Source organism: Triturus cristatus, chromosome 2_1 (genome assembly GCF_964204655.1).
Source record: "Triturus cristatus chromosome 2_1, aTriCri1.1, whole genome shotgun sequence".
NCBI lineage: Eukaryota > Metazoa > Chordata > Amphibia > Caudata > Salamandridae > Triturus > Triturus cristatus.
The window spans coordinates 1,151,523,808-1,151,542,471 of NC_140581.1; positions in this window are offsets into that span (position 1 = coordinate 1,151,523,808).

Sequence of the window (18,664 nt, forward strand, 5' to 3'; positions counted from 1 at the left end):
GAAGGGGATTTGCACGCAGGGACGTTTGCTCAAAGCGATGTTTTATCTGCGTCAGCACCCCGCCTCCCCCTTAGTGCCCTTATGCGAGCCCGTACCTCGTTTAGTCACGTACCTCCAGGATTGTGGCTCGCTTCTGCGTGGTATGGATGGAGCCTTTTTTCTTCCTGTGGAGCGGTGGACACTACCTCTGTAGCTCTTGCTCCCCCGTCCTCTCTTGGGTTTGCTGTGATGTTTGACTCCGACTCGTCGGACCCGTCACTGGCGTCTTCTTCCGGTGTCTTTCCGCATCCATCATATGTGCCGCTTCTTCCTGAATCCCCCACCTTTGCGGTCTGGTTCCTCCTAGGCTCAAGGGACACCCTGTACATAACACGTTCCTTTAGGGCGGGGCTTTCATCGCGGACATGGTGTTTCTTAAAGGGCCCATACTGCTTTACTGTTGGTTCGAATGGGGATGTCAAGAGATCGTTGTTCTGGAAGGATAAGTAGGGCATGGCATGGTCAGGGAGGGTATTGTCCTCCTGGTCATTTAAAGGACGTTGGCTAGAGGCCTCGTGACACAGTGTATACCATTCCACTGGCTTTTCTCTCAATTTTGGAAAGTCATTTGTGAATGTCGCTAGATTACTCTTACTCCAAGACACATATACATAACCTCCCCCGGGCGCTTCCCTGAATGGCACTCTCGCTACTAAGGATGAGGCGGCTCTCATTTTGTTTTCTTTTGATCTCTCTTCTTCCCCCCTCTACCTTTCAACTTATCTAGCACACTCCATTTTTAGATGTAACTAATTAATTCCGTAGGGGCCGATTCACAGGACTAATCTGAGACAAAATCCTACACTTACTACTTCTGGTATTCACAGAAGGAACTTACGATTTTTGGTATTCACAGAAATAACTTACGACTCCTAACTTTAAGTCTGTAGTCAGGCCGGAATCTCCACACCCAGATCATACTCTCTGCATTCGGACCGTACTCTCCGCACGCTTGATTTACATTTTCATTCCTGGTGCTCTCATACTGCAAATATCAATCTCATCAAAACACATGCAATTGCTTTTCTGCAATGACTTAGTTTGGCTTAAATGTACATCATAAATTAAGGCCAATTGAGCAAATTTATCCTGAGCTTGTCATGTTCGTTTAGTGACATCTTTACACATAAATACAAGTTTGTTCTCTTTGTAGGTATCTGATGAGGAAAGATCAAGGGTTCCTAATATAATTTTATCCAGTCTAACTTTAGTTTGACCACATCCACTGAATTTTCACTCATCGGGGTCTGAATTTTTCTTTGCCTAATCCTGAACCTTCACTTTTTCTTGTAGACTCTTTCTGGAACCTAATAAAATCATCTAGTTCTCAGGATATAATACCATTCTGTACTACAGAGGTATTAGACACCAACCTTTCGATGGGATTACTGTTGAGAACACTCTGAGGTAAATTCCAAATAGACATGTCAAAATTTTGCAATCTTTGAACAGACTCTTCTATAGGAGTCAATCCTGTCTGGTTCCTGGTTGATGCTGTAGAGGCAACATAAGGGGTATTCACCTGAGGCAATTCCAAAGGAGTACTCCCAATTCCTGGAGCCACAGGAGCATTAGCTGATAGATCTACTCCAGTACGGACTGTCAAAGTATGTGTCATGCTTCCTGCCAACTCTGGTTTATACAAAGGAACTATGGGACCAATAGTGACTGGAACAGCGATTGCATCTGGGGTATTGATAACGTTGGAGTTAAAAGGGGCAATGATCCGTAAACTATCTCACATTAGATTCTGACTAGTATTTATTTCCTAATTTATCGGCGTGGTGGCTATTTCAGAGTTTCCACTGGTAACTGCACCAGTCGTTTCTTCAGGTCGAGCCATACTATATGGAGGTGGATGCTTTGATAACAACATGTCTAGGAAATCATCGCTAGAATCAATATCAATATCTTCACCTGCACTATCTAGGTTTCCTGACTTTTCCTCCTCCTTCTTCTTCCCCTTCTTTTCTTTCTTTTTCTTGGGTTCTTCACTCATCAATGCTGGGTATAGTCTAGTTCCCTCCATTATATCAGTTCTCCATTGTTGTTGTTCTGCATCCCATCTAGCATTGGCCCAGCTACTTGCTGCCTTTCGAACCTTTCTCTGATATTTTTCTCTTTGCCTAACAAAAGGTGTGTGCTCCCAAGAAATTTGTATTATTTATTTGAAAAAGATGAATAATATTGTAATTTTTTCATTTGTTATATATATGTTTTATATGTTTATCTATATTATTTTTGTAAGTGTATATATGTATTTATAATTTATAAAATGTTTTTAACAATTTAGAAGTTGTTACAATAAATATTTATGAATATTATTAAGGAGGTATATATGTTACAGTCAAAGTGTGAAATCCCACATTCTAAAGAATGCCTAGGTAATGTATAGAATGCCTGAAAATGCCTGAAAATCGAACGTCAAAGTATGAAATGATTGATATTTTATACATTGCTTAGGCATTGTATACTTTGCCGGATTGTCTGTCGGCAAAGTATATAATAGACCTAATCCCAGAGACAGCACAAGTTATCAGCAAGCGAGGGGCAGAGACAGCACAAGTTGCCAGCAAGCGAGGGGCAGAGACAGCACAAGTTGCCAGCAAGCGAGGGGCAGAGACAGCACAAGTAACCAGGCAAAGAGCAGGTGGCAGCTGTGCGGTGGTGTGGGGAGCGACCTGCCTGCAAGCAGGGTCAGATGTCGTGTATAGCATCCGGCTGAGGTTCCACAGACGCTCTGCCGTCATCCTTTCCCGTGGTTCTTGTATCACCATGTCAGAAGGGAGTGTAGTGCCAAGACAGGAATCACGCCAAGGTGACATGCAACGACGGTTCTGCGATGAATTATCTCAAGTAAGAGCCAATGCTGCTAAAAACTGTGTTTTCCTATCCGAAACCAGTTACCAAAAGTTAGTGGACGATGTGAAAAAGGCTAAGACGACCATTAAGAAGGAACCACGGGACTATTGGCTGGTGAAACACTATGACGTAATGATGGTCGAGAATACAACTAAGTTGATCTATCCTGTTAAAGAAGGTATGAGTGCTATTCAGTTTTATGTCGCAGACTCCGAGTTATTTGACGTACCCCATAAGGCCCATTTGGCTATTGGTCATGGAGGACGGGACAGGATGTTGAAAGAACTTTCACCCAAGTATAAGAACATTACCCGTCATGATATTGAGCTGTACATTCACCTTTGTGAGCCTTGCCAGAAGAAGCAAAAAGGTGTTAAGAAAGGTGTTGTGGTCAAGCCAATGTTTTTTTCTGAATTCAACTCCCGTTGTCAGGTCGATCTCATCGATTTTCAGTCCCATCCTGACAGAGAGTACAAGTTTATAATGGTGTACCAAGATCATCTCACTAAGTTTGTAGTTCTCAGGGCTCTGAAATCAAAGAGAGCGGAAGAAGTAGCCTACAAGCTCATCAACATATTTACGTTGCTTGGTGCTCCAACGATTCTACAGTCCGATAACGGCATGGAATTTGCAAACAATGTGGTAAGCAGCCTAAAGGAGCATTGGCCCACCTTGAAGATCATCCATGGTAAGCCGTGCCACTCACAAAGTCAGGGGAGCGTCGAAAGAGCTAATCAGGACATTGAAAATATGCTGTGTGCTTGGATGCATGATGAAAAAACTAGCTGCTGTAGTGAGGGATTGCGGTTCGTCCAATTTATGAAGAACAGAGCTTTTCATTCTGGGATTAAGAGGTCACAATACGAAGCTCTGTTCGGCTGCAAAGCTAGAGTAGGTCTCTCGACGTCGTCCTTGCCTGACGACGTTTTACAAGACGTAGCGACTGAGAAAGAGCTCGAAAAAATAACAGAGAGCGTACAAACAACACAACAGCAGAAAGAAAGACGAGATAAATCAATGCAAGAGGCACAGCTCCCTGCAGAAGACATAGCTCAGAATGCAATCCATGATGGAGGAAACCAAAACAGTGATGAAGCCATGGTTATCGAAGAGCCTTCCATTTCCGTGGTTACCAAAAATCCTTCTTCTTCCGCTATCTGTTGCGTCTGCTTAAAAGAAACCAGCGGTGCTCATACATATCGAAAGTGTGGCCGAAACATTCATGCCATCTGTGGACATTCTCCTAAAGACGATGACGGCGACGAAGTAGAAGGTTATGGGGTTAGCATTTTGTGCAATGTTTGCTTCAATATTGAGAAAGCTATCCAAAGTAAAATGGAATCGAAATCGAACCTTGAGATTCAGGCCCAAAAAATGAAAAGGGATTCTGACAAAAAAATTCCTCCTGTGTCTTTGGGTGCCACTGTGCGAGTTCCGATTCCTGACATCGACAAAGGGCGGGGTGACTCAAGCAATCTCTTGGCAGTTGTTATGAACGTGACGGTAGATGGCTTTTACAGACTTGGAACTGCACAAGGAATCTTGAAGCAACTCTACGCCAGATCACAATTCACCGTATGTCCAAAGAACTTCATGAGAATTGAAGACGTTCCTGACCACGAAATACCTCTCCGATCTGCAGCTACTTCTCAGTCCACAGAAAGCGGCCAAGGATTCATCAGGTGTATGTGCAAGACGAAATGCCAAAATATGAGGTGCCTTTGTATGAAAAAGAAAATTAAGTGCAATTCAAAATGTCACTCTAGCCTTCCCTGCTGCAACAAGTAGGTCATGCCAGTTCTGCTTTGTGTTTTACCGGTAAGAATATTCTGTTCGCATTCTTCTTTAAGTCGTGAAATGTATGTACAAGATCAAAGTGCCAAAATAGAAGGTGTTTTTGTGCTGCAACAAGTAGGTCATGCCAGTTCTGCTTTGTGTTTTACCGGTAACAATACTCTGTTCGCATTCTTCTTTAAGTCGTGAAATGTATGTACAAGATCAAAGTGCCAAAATAGAAGGTGTTTTTGTGCTGCAACAAGTAGGTCATGCCAGTTCTGCTTTGTGTTTTACCGGTAAGAATATTCTGTTCTCATTCTTCTTTAAGTCGTGAAATGTATGTACAAGATCAAAGTGCCAAAATATAAGGTGTTTTTGTGTGAAGACTAAAAGTGAGTACAATTACACTTACTCCGGCCTTTCTTAGTGTAACAAGTACTTCAATCTCAGTTCTGCTTTCATTATTTTCCGGTAAGAATATCCTGTGCTTTATTTCGTAGTTTTGTTCTTTCAGCTTCAAATGCGTATTAATTAATAAAGGCTTCTCATCTTGTGCCCTTTTAACATTTTGCGTAAATGGTACTGGTCATTCTGTATAATGCCTAGGAATCTCATCTTGTGCCCTTTTAACACTTTGCGTAAATGGTACTGGTCATTCTGTATAATGCCTAGGAATTGTATACAATGCCTCAGAAAAGTATGTAACATTTTCACCAAAAACTTATATTTCCTATTTTGCCTCTAAACCATCAGGCATTCTATACATTACCTAGGCATTCTATACAATACCGGGATTTCACACTTTGCCGAATGCGTAGGAATCTCATCTTGTGGCCTTTTAACACTCTGCGTAAATGGTACTGGTCATTCTGTATAATGCCTAGGAATCTCATCTTGTGCCCTTTTAACACTTTGCGTAAATGGTACTGGTCATTCTGTATAATGCCTAGGAATTGTATAGAATGCCTAGGAAAAGTATGTAACATTTTCACAAAAAACATATTTCATAGTTTGCTGAAAACCATCAGGCTTTCTATACATTACCTAGGCATTCTATACAATACCGGGATTTCACACTTTAACTGTAACATATATATTATATTTTATATGTATATGTTTAATTTATTTTAACATCATATGTATTAGTTATGATTTTTAAACATTTTAAAATATTTTTAACTGTTTCTTTTAATTATATGTATTATTTACTTTATTTTATATATTATTATTAATGTACTTTATTCGAGTTCAAAATTCATGAAATCATAAAAGCAACAGGTTCATGACAATGAAAAAGTATTCCACAATCAAAAAAAATTTAAAAACTACATACAAGGGTTTTTAAAAATTGATTAAACTTTTCCTTTTCCTTAAAATCCTTTTTAAAAAACCCAGCATTGATAACACACAATATTCATCATTTAAAGAAACTAAAAACAATAAAGCTGGGCGACATTGTCTCCATGAACCATGTTTTTTTAAGAGTGGCTTGATCCATCTTGATCTTTCCAATTAATAAAATTTACAAAAACAGATTACATGCAGAGTTGATTGGGTGGACAAATTATCACACGGGCATTTAGAAAGATTTCTACCCCAGTCATTTACTGTGGGAAAAGTGACTAAGCGAAAGAAAACGTCAAACCTAAATCTAGTTAATAAATAATGGTCAAATCCCTCCAGACACCAATTTAAATAAGGCTGGATGGTATAAGAGACTAGTGTGAGTTTATGTTGCTGTACAAGTTTTTTATTTAGTTCTACTCCTAGTCTAAGAGATTCTACATGATACCAACACAACTCCTTCAAGTCCTTGCCAGTAATCCTGCACATTGACTCAGGTTGGTGGTAAAACTCAGGTCTTCCAAGATCCCTAGTGAAATTACATATATACTTCAACCATGGTATCCTGGAGACCCTATCCAGCCCCATACAGTCCTTGATAATGTTTCTATTTAACAATAGGTCCGGCGAAGTCCATACTCTATACCAGAGCAATACAGGTTGTATACTAATCAGATCGCTCATATAGCGCACTCCCAACTCAGCATGAAAATTAAAAACAGGGGAGCTAGCAGGGGTTGCCAAGACAAATCTAAGGAATGCGTTCTCTACCTTTTTTAATGAGGAAGAATTATATATCCCCCAAATACCTGCCCCGTATATGGCTGTGCTAATACACTTTGCCTGATAGATTTTTAACAAGATCGCTGGTGGTCTCTTACCCAACTTTTTCGAAAAAGACATAAGTGCAGCAGTAGCTCTCTTAAATATCAAAGTCCTGTTTCTGATGGCTGGCCCCCAGGACCCTGATTCTTCGAGGACTATACCCAGGTAGGAGAAAGTTTTAGTTGTGGCAAGTTTCTCCTTCCCCACATACAAACGACACTCTTTTTTCTTAGATCTACCCCAGGATATTACAAATGTTTTAGATACATTAAGTGTTAACCCCCTGTTGTCCATAAAATTTAAGTAGGTATCCAGGGCAGTTTGAAGACCTCTTTGAGTCCGAGACATGATCTCCTCGTCGTCTGCATATAAAAGGGACGCGATTTGTTGCTGATTAACCTGTGGAGAATCGCGTACCACAGCAACTAACTCTTTTTCTAAGTCGTTGATGTACAAATTAAACAAAAATGGGGCGAGTACGCACCCTTGCCTTACTCCCCGCTTTACGTAAAAAGGCTTGGTGCATTCACCTTTGGTACCGTATCTAACTTTCGCCCTGGCCCCAACGTACAATTGTCTTAAAAAGGAGATGAGCACTTCATCCACCTTCATGTCCCTCAGGATCTGCCACAGTCAATTATGAATGACACAATCGAAGGCAGCGCTTAGATCGACAAACACTACAAAAAGTTTGCCTTCTTTAGCCTGGGTGTATTTACCTGAAAGTAGTGTAAAATTAAGGACCTGTTCCAAGGTGCCACGGCCCTCACGAAAGCCATATTGTACCGGGGATAAGATGTTAACCTCTGCAGCCCATGATTGTAATCGATTCAAAATAACTCGCCCTGTAACTTTCATAAATGAGTCCAGTAGGGATATAGGACGGTAACATGAGGGTTTTTCCCGGTCCCCTTTTTTAAATATAGGTATAATTATAGAGTCTGCCCAGGTGTCGATAAAGCCCAACACGCAACTAGCATCCAACACACGCGTGAGTAGAGGTGACCAGAGCTCAGGCTGATTTTTAAATAGGTCTATAGGGACACCATCTGCGCCTGGCGCTTTGTTGCCCTTGCTCTGAGTGATTGCATCTGAGATTTCGGTTACTGTAACAGCTAGGTTGATCGGGACGAAGTTACCCTCCATTTGGCCCTGGATATCACTCCCCAGATCTACCAATTTGTCTTCCCCTCCTGGGTTGTAGACCTCGGCAAAGAAATCTATCCATGAATCTTCTATAATAGCCACTTCCATTCTAGCCATATCCCCTAGGTTAAAGAATGGAGCCTTAACAGCTAACCAGAAGGCAGAGCAATCGTTTTTCAAGGACGCGTTATATAGACTAGTCCACGCATCACTCTTAATTTTACGTTTACGTGACTTTCTGGCCTGATTGTACTCATGCCTAAATTGCCTAATTTCAGTTTGATTTCTTGGATTTTTTCTTAAGGCGTTCTTTAAGTGTATGTGTGCCTTAGTACAAGATGAGTCAAACCACCCTTTCCTTCTTAATTTCCCAACTTTCATTGGGCGTTGTAGGTTCTCTTTAATAATCTTTGTGATATTGGAAAAAGAGTCCAAAACGTCTATTTGTGGTACCTCATCCTGGAGGCATATATTAATAAAAGTTAACGCCTGTTTAATAATATTGCTATTAGTAACCTCTGGGTTGCTCTGTGACCATCTAAGAGCATACCCATTCAAACTGCTTAGGGTACAATTATTAGTCCAGGCCAGCTTCTCAGCCAGAGTACGATCATTTTTGCAAGAAAGGTGAATACAGAAACTAAGTGGGAGATGGTCGCTCACCCCAATTGTGTGTGTAACAAAATCAGTTAACCAGCATGAATGAGAGTTGGTGATGGTAATAAAATCTATCAATGTACTAAACCCTCTCCCCACATACGTTGAGCTAAACTCCACCGGGGGCCTGCAAAGCAGATTGACAAAGCCCAGATCAAATGAGGCCATCATATCGTTAAATGAATCGCCCCCGCTGTTGTGGGCAAAATGGGGTTGGTTTTCAGATTTGTAATTTTCCTGATCACCACAACCAGTCTGGTACTGTTTACAAAGGTGGTGGTTGAAATCCCCTCCCCAAATAATAATTGAATCCCTTACTGATTTGTCTACTAGGACCCCTAAATCCTTAATGAGGGTATTAATCATTTCATTTACTAGCTCCTTCTCTATACTGTTGTACATATTAATAACAATAATCTCCACCTTGGGGGACACCTGAATTAAAATAGTTTGGTAGTGACTACATGAGCCCACCATCTTCAGTGATAATATCTCCAACAAATTATATATATAGATGGTCAGTCCGCCTTTACACCTCCCAAAATGAGAGGAACTAGCTGGTTCATGATAAGTTTTATACCCAGTAATATGGATGGCGTCGAGAGACCAGGTCTCTTGCAATCATAATATATCTATGTCCTTGATAAAATCGATCCATATGGGATTGCTTATCTTGGAACGGAGACCTGCTACATTCCAAAAAGCAATCCTAGTCTCTTTCTTTATACCGATCCCAGGTTGATCAGGCATATGTGTTGGCTTCAGTTTATCACCTTTACTGGCTACCACTATGTTTTCCTTCATGTCAGAAGTAACAGCAACCTCGGTAGTTGGACGTCAATCGACTCCTTCTAGTCCGCTCAAAACTGAGAAGCGATTGACCCCAACAAAACTTTGGTGTTGCCCGTCAATCCCTCTCCACATCCGATTAGGGAAAATCTTTCTAGGGTATTCCCAGCCCAGGCTTGATGGAATACTATAACTCTTCCTGCCCCCATACTCAGTAACCCTACTTGGGTTTGATCTATTCATCTCCCTGTAAAAGTAGTCAAGTGGGAGAATCTCAATGCCCATCATTTGGGGCTTAGAATTGAATTTGGACTCGTCGATAATACGTCTAACTGGATCCGGTCTATTAAAATTAATTATAATACAATCCCCAACTCTATTCTTCCTAGTTTTACCAATCCAGGACACTCTGCGTACCATTATAATATCTTGCCAGATATTATTCCCCACCGATGTGTTCTTTATGATCCAGTGGAGCGCCTTATTTTTTAATTGACCAAAATCCTCTCTTGCACCCTTATTCAATACAGGGACATTCGCAAGCACTACTACTAGGGGTGAACACGCTGGCGGTAGATTAATAACTGGTAAGGAGACCCGCTCATCCTGGCCAACTTGCACTGTCTCCCCCTTAGAGTTCACATTAATTTGTGGGGATGAAATAGTAAGTGGAGTAGTTACAACAGGTTTAGTTGCAAGAGATTTCTGAGGTATGGTAGTAGTAATACGATTATCACCTGGAGGGGCTGCATCAACAGAGATGACTACACCTTGGGGGTCTGAGTTGTTACTAGACACTATCCCAGTGCTGTTGGTCAACTTGGGTAGTGCTATGGTGTCAAGCCTGCATGTGTTATCATTGACTAGTTCACCCAGGGCGTCTAGCTTCCCGTTGATGATTCTCAATCTCTCGATTATGGGTAGGGTAAAGGATTGCAATAAGTGAGTCAAGTTTGATAATGACATCACTGTTTCCTCATCCTTCCCATTGGATAAGGCTCTATTACGTATATCTACAGACTGAGATCCCGGGTCAATCGAGGCTTTAGTGTTCCTCTTAGATATCTTGATGGGTTTCTTAGGGAACAATACACTCTGGGTACCAGACAACTTTAGTATTTTTGGTTTCCTACCAGGTTGACAGCCCCCGCCCCTCTTCCTTTTGCCTTTTAAGTTAGTACATGGTGGAGCCACTTCAAGAGTGGCATCAAAATCGGCGGAGTCTACAGGCTGTAAGCTTTTCCTGGCCTCAATCGGGTAAAAACCCTCAGACGAATCAAGACTACAGGATAGATTAATCGTATTAGACACGAATTCCTCCCCTAACAAATAATCGCTCAGTAAATCATGTTTTTCCACATCGATAGGGCTACAAGGGAGTGGTATACTCGAGTCTGCCTTAGCCGGTGACACGGCTTTGATTAAGTCACCTAAAGAGGAGCGTCTGACGTTCAAAAGTTCCAATGACAGACGCTTTTCAGTCAAAGCAATCTCCCTGCCCACGACATCAGCTGCTCTCAGCAAGAAATCATCGAGAGTGCCTGTAAGTCTTCCCCCTGCAGCAGCCGGAGTAAGGTAGCGCCTCCCCTCATTTCCAGGAGTGAGTGTCATAGTCAAACTCAAATACTAAAGTCTGGATGATCTTATCGTCGGGAAGAGGACCTCAGGGGTATGGCCCAGCCCAGCCTCTTCCGCCCTTGGACGGCCGTAGACGGCCCGCCCTTTGCCCGGGCTTCGCCCGGCGCGTCCCGCGTGCGTCCCGTGAAGCGGGCCACTGCGTAACTTGTAGGCGCCTCCTGGCGCTGGCGCTGCGTCTCAATAGCGCGCTGCCGCTGGGGCAGCCGGGATTTAGAGTCCCGGGGCGGCGACGCGGAGATTAAGATTCGGTGGCGCTTGCTGGCGCTTGCTGGTCACTGGCACCCCCTGACTCCTGGCGGTGGCGGCGTGGACCGTGTCTCAGGTAGGTGGTTAGGTTTCAACTATAATTTTTTTAACATTTAAAAAAAACGATATTTTTGACAATGATATTTTTGACATCGATATTTTTTCTCTCGATATTTTTGTACTTACCATGATGTAGATAGGATGTTGATATTCTTGACTTCGATATTTTTGTCACAATATTTTTGTACTTCGATATTGTGGTAGTCGATATTTTGTCAGTGAGTCATTTCAAATACATGGCTATGCTTGTGCTCTTATAGCTCAAGAACAAAAGCAAATGTGAGTAAAAGCGTACATGATTACTCTTTCAAATATGACTTTCAGAATATATGCAACTGGTGACTTAAAGTATAAATGCAAACGTGAATCCAAAATACATGACTTCATGTTAAACTTAACTTTAGTGCACACGTTTATAAAACTCTGGTTTCTACAGTAAATACATTTCATTAATGCGTTTCAATGTTCACACACATTAATAATATTAACACACACAGTAGATATAATGTCAAAATATAAATGCAGATTGCGCAATGATGACGTGTAAGGGATGGGGCCTAAATTGCACTACTCCATAAGTAAAAGAAAAGAATAGGTGGACTTTCCATAAGGCCTCCCAAAACATGGTGGAATTAGAGGTTGATCCTAAAGAGCCAATGAACAGCAAAATGCCTCCTGAAAGTGTAATCTGTTGATTCAAGGTGATTTCACGTGTTAGAGGATCATCACAGCAGAGCCTTGAAAAGAATGCAATTGTACTTCTTAATGCATTGGTAGGGGGTGTGGAGGTGTGTGTAGAGGGTGAGAATCCTGAGTACCTGAGTGTCTTTTTTGGAGTCACTACATTGTAGCAGGAATAATTAAAAAAACAAAACATTAAAGGAGACAAATAAATCTATGAATTAAGCACAGGCCATAATAATAATATTAACAATAATAACAACAATAATAATAATGAAAAGTTTAAATGCTGCATGTTCTGGTTTTGTAAGATTGATGTCGGAAAATCTCCTGTAATTGAATGTTGACTGCCTGGGTGACAGGTAATTGAACCCAACCTGGGTTTCAATAAAGTTGTGACAATTAATGTCTTGCATAAAAAATGCTGACCTCAATCACGTATTGTTGCACAACATCTAACAAGTTGTTGATAGTATTAATACAAGGAAGCCTGCATGGCCAGTTGTAGCAATGCTACATTACCACCACAGGCATGAGCAGGGGCTTGAAATGAGGGGAATTTGCCTTCATAGTGCCTTTAACCTACAGAGCGTCCTAGAACTTAATGAGATTGTGCTAAGATGTTAGTCAGTTTCCTAATTACTGTCACAGGCAAGGGCAGTAAATCACTAATTACATTCTTAACAGAATTAAAATGCTGCTCAGGGACGCTGTATTAACTTGATTTAATGCTACGACCAGCTCCCAGTAGAGTGTTGAGTCACGAGCAGTAAAATATGTAATTTTTGCCCACATTCATTTATGCAGCAGTCACGTGGCCTGTGTTTCCTTCTTTAGTCTTCACCGCCTTCCAGTGTGACCCCGTGCCCCTCTGAAAAATCACAGTACCTGATGCAGATGAGGCTGCCTGGTCTGTTTTATGAGTCTTTGGTTTGTATCTCATCAATTTCTGCAATGCAAGATGAATGAGGACAGAAGTGTATGTGTCTCCGACAAGAAATACAGATGATAATAAACACAGGATGCTTCCATCAGCACAGCACAGGCTGTTAAGCGCAGCGAGCTGCATTAAAGCCAGTTCAAGAAACCCACACTCTCGCATATATCTCGATATGGCACTTTCCCTGTACCAAAACAGGGGCGTAACACAGGCCCCCCGGAGCCCCCGCGGTGCAGGGGGGGGCCCACGCTCCAGGGGCCCCCTCACTCTCAGGGAGGGAGACGGCGCGCCTGCAAACAAGCCTCTTCAGTCATCGCAAATGGTGCTTCTGCGCGGACGGCCTCCCCAAGTCCCAATAAGTTAAACTGTGCGCACACACCACGGTGACGGCCTCTAAGCCTGCGAGTCTTCCCTCTCTTTCTGTCTCGCTCCTCAGTTAGTGAAAACCAAGACTTCAAGAAACTGGTATTACCCTCTCTTTCCTCCTTTCGTTTATTTGCTCCCCTGTGAAATGGATCCAAAAAAGAAAAACATTTTTGCTGAAAACGTTGTCTTTTTCTGACACAAGTGCAGCCTCGGGGTGGAGAGAAATAAAACATTCCAAATGTGAAAAATAACTAATTAAAGCAAGAGAGAGTGGTTGCAAGGTGCCCAGATTGATTTATTCACACCTAAACACATTAGCGCCACTTTACAGTGTTTCCCAGTGAAGCGCTACTTTTGTTTTCTCGTCTCTCTTTGAACAGCATAGTTTTCCCTGTGTGGGAAAGTGCACCTTGCCTGGAAGTACTGCAATAGCCACTTGATGGGTGAATTGGAAAACAAAATGCGTACAGCGGCTGTGTGTTTACGAATGTGGTCTTTTTAAACCATACTGCCTATGGTTTCAAAGGATTTAAGCAATGGGCACTGAAACGGGTCCCTTCCGGGCCCTGTAGTCATGGCCTTACCTTTTCATGCAAAAGCACTCACTAATTTCAAAATAATGAGTGTAAAAGGAAAAAGGTAACCATGTTGTTCTTGCTTACATTTCACATGCTTTACTTAATCTTGCATTCCCTATGAGTGTTTGCTTTTTCTAGGATGTTGTTAATTTTTTTTAGGCAGCTTATTGCTCTTTTCTAGTGCGTAATTAGAGCTGAGTCACATCCAGGTGTTTATAGCAGGTCAGTGCAGTGCAAGTTTCTCTAAGTGGGGCAGTATGGTGTTCAGTGGGGGAGAGGATGTGGCGCTATGGTCAGAGCTGCTGAAGTGGAACTGGTGAACCAGGTGCAGCCTTAATGACCAGGCCCCCAGACCACTCTCCTGAGGGAGCACATTCCTGTGCTACACCTTAGAAGGCGCTGCAAGATCTTCAAGGCCCTGGTGTCTTAGCACCAGCAGGTGGACCCTAGCGGTGGCAAGTGTGGATTAACCTTGAAGGCCTGTCCACCACTATCCATGAAATTCACCTCCGGTCTTGACGACAGACCTATGAAGCAGCACACCATAGAGTGGCAGTGACTCTGTCACTGAGGTCACAGGACCCTTGAGCAGGGTGGCTCTAGGTCAGTGCGACCGCACCAGGCGCTAACTTCAGGTGGGGGCATCGTGTTTGTAAGTATAATATGGTTTTAAAAGTACTTGCTGCCTCCTTCCTGGCCTCCAACATTTTTGGCCAGCAATAAAAATGTTTTGGTAACTCCAGTGATTAATGTTCTTAGTGGAGAGAGATGGTGTTTTGTCTAGTGGAAGGTTTGACTCATGAAAAGGAATGACAGAGGTGTAATGTGCATGCTGCTAAGAACATGTGCCATGCAGATCACAAAGTGCACATAATGTGAATAGGTCGGTGGGTTACTGCTTTTGTCAGAGAGACCCTATTGTTATTTGCAGATAATAAGTTAAAATCCTAACATAGAACAGTGAGCTATTAACTGTCATGTAAGAGCTGCAGGCAAACTCCAAGGTATAAATTAGAGCGTTATGTTTTTTTCCTCAGTCTTCGATTATCCTATTGTTGCAAAAAAGGGTTCATTTGGGTAGAAATCAATTCTGATTATTAAAGAGAACCCCCAACCATGGTATCATGTTTTTTATTCTGAGTTTGTGTTTCTGCAGACCAATCACTATTAAACTATGCTGCGACTAGTATGGTTGTCATGTGACTCCAACACCTTGTACTGACACCCTGCACTGGTATTAGTGGTGCTGTAAATCTTCTGTTACTTTATTATTTTGAAATTTTTACACATGCTAACAGTCTCTGCAAAGATTTTTCCATTTTAATACTAGTGGAACGTACAACTGCAGCAATGAGAAAGGTGACCAGTCAACCTTTGCAAAGGGCCTGCCACTTCACAGCAGCACAAGTCACATTTTTTAGTAACTTTTGATGTGTTTGAGCTATAAACAATTTATTAGTTAAAATCATCAGATTATGCAGCAGATAATGTATTATGTGGCAAATATGGCAAAGCCATAGTTATGTGGAAAACATTTGCAAACTAGGATATTTTGCCATTCATGTTTGAACTGCTCTTGTGGAAAAAGGGAGACGTGCTGTTGACAGAAACTCCATGGCTGGGAGACAAATGGCTTGCGATTCCACTTTTAAGGATTTTTGGGACATTCTGTGATTGCAAACGTATCCCACTGTGTGAATGTATTTTAATGTCAATAACACATATTTAACCTTAAATAAACATGTGTATCAATTGGTTAAATTAAATAATGTAATAAGCTGTAACCGGTTAGTGAAATGGGAAACGAATACTAAAAATTGGGATATTTTGCTCTTTCTGCCACACCTCTCACTCCGCCCACTGACCCAATCCATTGGTTATTCCCGCCCTCTGATTCTCCTCCCACAGTTCCCCTACTTTTTTTCCCCCACTTCAACCACTGCCTGGCACTAACATGCATTAGAGACAACTGTGGGCTTTTACCACAGGGTCTCTTAGAGAATGACACCTCCGGTCCATACAGGGGGGCTAAACACAGCACGTTTTTGGGTTCTCCGCACAAAGTGTTTGGTATTTGACGGCAGACTTCTGCAGCTTGTGTTGAGGAAATTAAACATCCCCTTGTGCTTGTATAAAACATAGCTGCCAAGTGGCATTGGCACCATGTCGTGTCCATTCGTAGCTTTTATCCAACAACACTTTGCATGCTGGAATGTTTAACCCCTTACTTAGATGGTCACAGCACAACTCCCAGAATGCAAGGCGCTGTTGGCTTAAAATCCAGGCCTGGCTGGCGGTGTCACACTGGACGATAGAGCCATTTGGAGGCAATGGTGAATCTGTAATTTAGCAGGCCTGTCTATACTCTTAGTACATTGTAAACACCGCCAGTGTTGACACACTGAGGTCTGAGGCCTCTGTTTGTTATGAAGTAAGGCCCAGTCTGGTGGTTCAGGTCAGTCCGTGTGAGGGAAGCTGCTGGACATGTTTTTACCATGCACTTTGAAAGTATTTTCACCTTGATGCAAGAAGAAAGTTGTATTGTTTTACAAAACATGCTTGATTTTGTATATTGCTGGGCTGGTGATTGCTTTATTTTGCAGTTTGAAAGTATTTGCACTTTTTCTTTTGCTTTACCAACTACTGTTTGTATAGATTGTCATTAGGTACTTGCTGATATGGTTTGTTTTTATTCTACATGCAGTGTTATTTATGGTGTTGCTTGCACTTTTCTGTAATACCTGTACCTTAAATCTTGTATTTAGCATTGTTTACAATACAGAAATGATAAATTAAAACAGACAAACATCTGCATCCATGTTCTGAAGCATCCAAACAGTTTTCTTCCTCAGCCTTGTTTGCCTGCCTGTTTTTCAGTGCTTACTAATAAAGACATTATGATTGAAATTGCTTCCTCAGTTCACGTTATTATCATGCACAACCCTTGACAGTCGCTAGTGTGTGGCATGCAGATAATTAACCAGTCTATTTCTCTTGACTTTCGCAGGATACTGAGTTGTAGCTTATGTACTTCTCATGTATATTGTCAGTCGAGTTTTTATGGAATTGCAGGTTTGGGTTGATCTTTCAAACTTTCAAGGTATTGTCAATTCTATTTCAGACCCTTCATAGTTGTTCTTTGTTCTTCAGCCATAGGCAGTTCCTGAAGCAATAGGACCACTCCTTGGCATTGTTCTGATTGCTGGCTCAGTTAAATAATCTGCTTTTGACAGTATTGTTACAAATGGCATAGCTTGTATGTTAAGAGTGTTTCCCACTTTCTCATTAGAACTTTGAGAGACAATATAGAGGCATTTCATTTAAATGTTGGAGGTTTCAAATCAAAATATACTAGATTTCTCGGTAGTAGGGCAAAGTGGTAGATGGTGGGCCGCACCGCCGGGGGATGTGATGATAAATAATATATACAGTATATTTCCTATGCGGCAAAAGTGAGTAAGTAAAAATGAAGGTTACAATTTTTGTTTTATCTTTATGGTTTTTCACATACACTTCGCAAACCTATGTGAATTAATCTGTGATCAGGAGCGTTGTGTAGACATGTATGTATATATTATTTATCATCACATGTCATTTTTTCACTACAAGTCACCAATATCTTGTTTTTTCATTTGAACTTATGTATTACGACAGCCCATAATACTTTATTTCTTTAAATTTACCAAATTGCAATCTCCTATTGGTGTGTGTTTCTTTCCTCATTCATCTGATACTTGTTACATGTAATGTATATATGTTTTGAACACCCTAAAGAAATTTGAAATTGCCGACAGAACCATTGAGACTCAGAATATGGCACATTCTACATGACAAGGCAATCCTAAGATACCATTGGGGCATAGTTATCAAAAAGTCATGCAGTACAGCAAGTCACCTTGCTGCTCTGCGCTACATGACAGGGAAAGGGCAGGAATGCACTGTATTTAACATAATAAGGTACATTCCTGCCTTTCCCAGTGCTGGTGCACAATGTGCTTCCTAGCGCCAACGCATGTATTATTGCACCATGGTGCAAGGGTGCCAAAGTTGTAAGTAGGAGCGGGTGGAGAGCTCCGCTCCCCCCACGGAGTATGTGGAGATTTGCCTACTCCGCGTTCCGCGGAGAACGCGGAGTAGGCAACTCTCTGCACACTCTGTGGCGGAGCAGAGTTGACCCGCTGCCCGCCTCCACCCCCCTATTAAGAATGAAATAAAAAGGTATTAAATGGAAAATAATAAAGACTTACCTTGTCTGCGGCGTCCCCGGACTGCAGTCCTCCTCTTCCTCGCGTTTCACAGTGAGCTGTGCAGGCACATGCCCACGTATGCACATTTCTCGCAAGAAATGTGCGGGCGCGAATGCCATCGCAGATCACCGTGAAACGCGAGGAAGAGGAGGACGTCAGCCCGGAGACGCCGCAGTCAAGGTAAGTCTTTGTTATTTTCCCTTTAATGTCTTTTTATTTAATTTCTTACTGGGGGTTGGAGGCGGGCGGTGGAGCGGAGTTCCACGGAGTTGGGTCCCAACGCCGTGGACTTCCGCGTAGCCCCGCTCCGCCAGCTCCGCCCAGGGTTAGTTTTAAATAGGATTGTTTTTCGGCAGGAAGGGGCACCATCCAGCACAAAAACCATCCCCTGAGTTATTTTCCTCTTTCTATGTTTACTGCAGAATACAGCACACATAGAAAGAGGAAAAAACATATTTCTCCTCAGTACG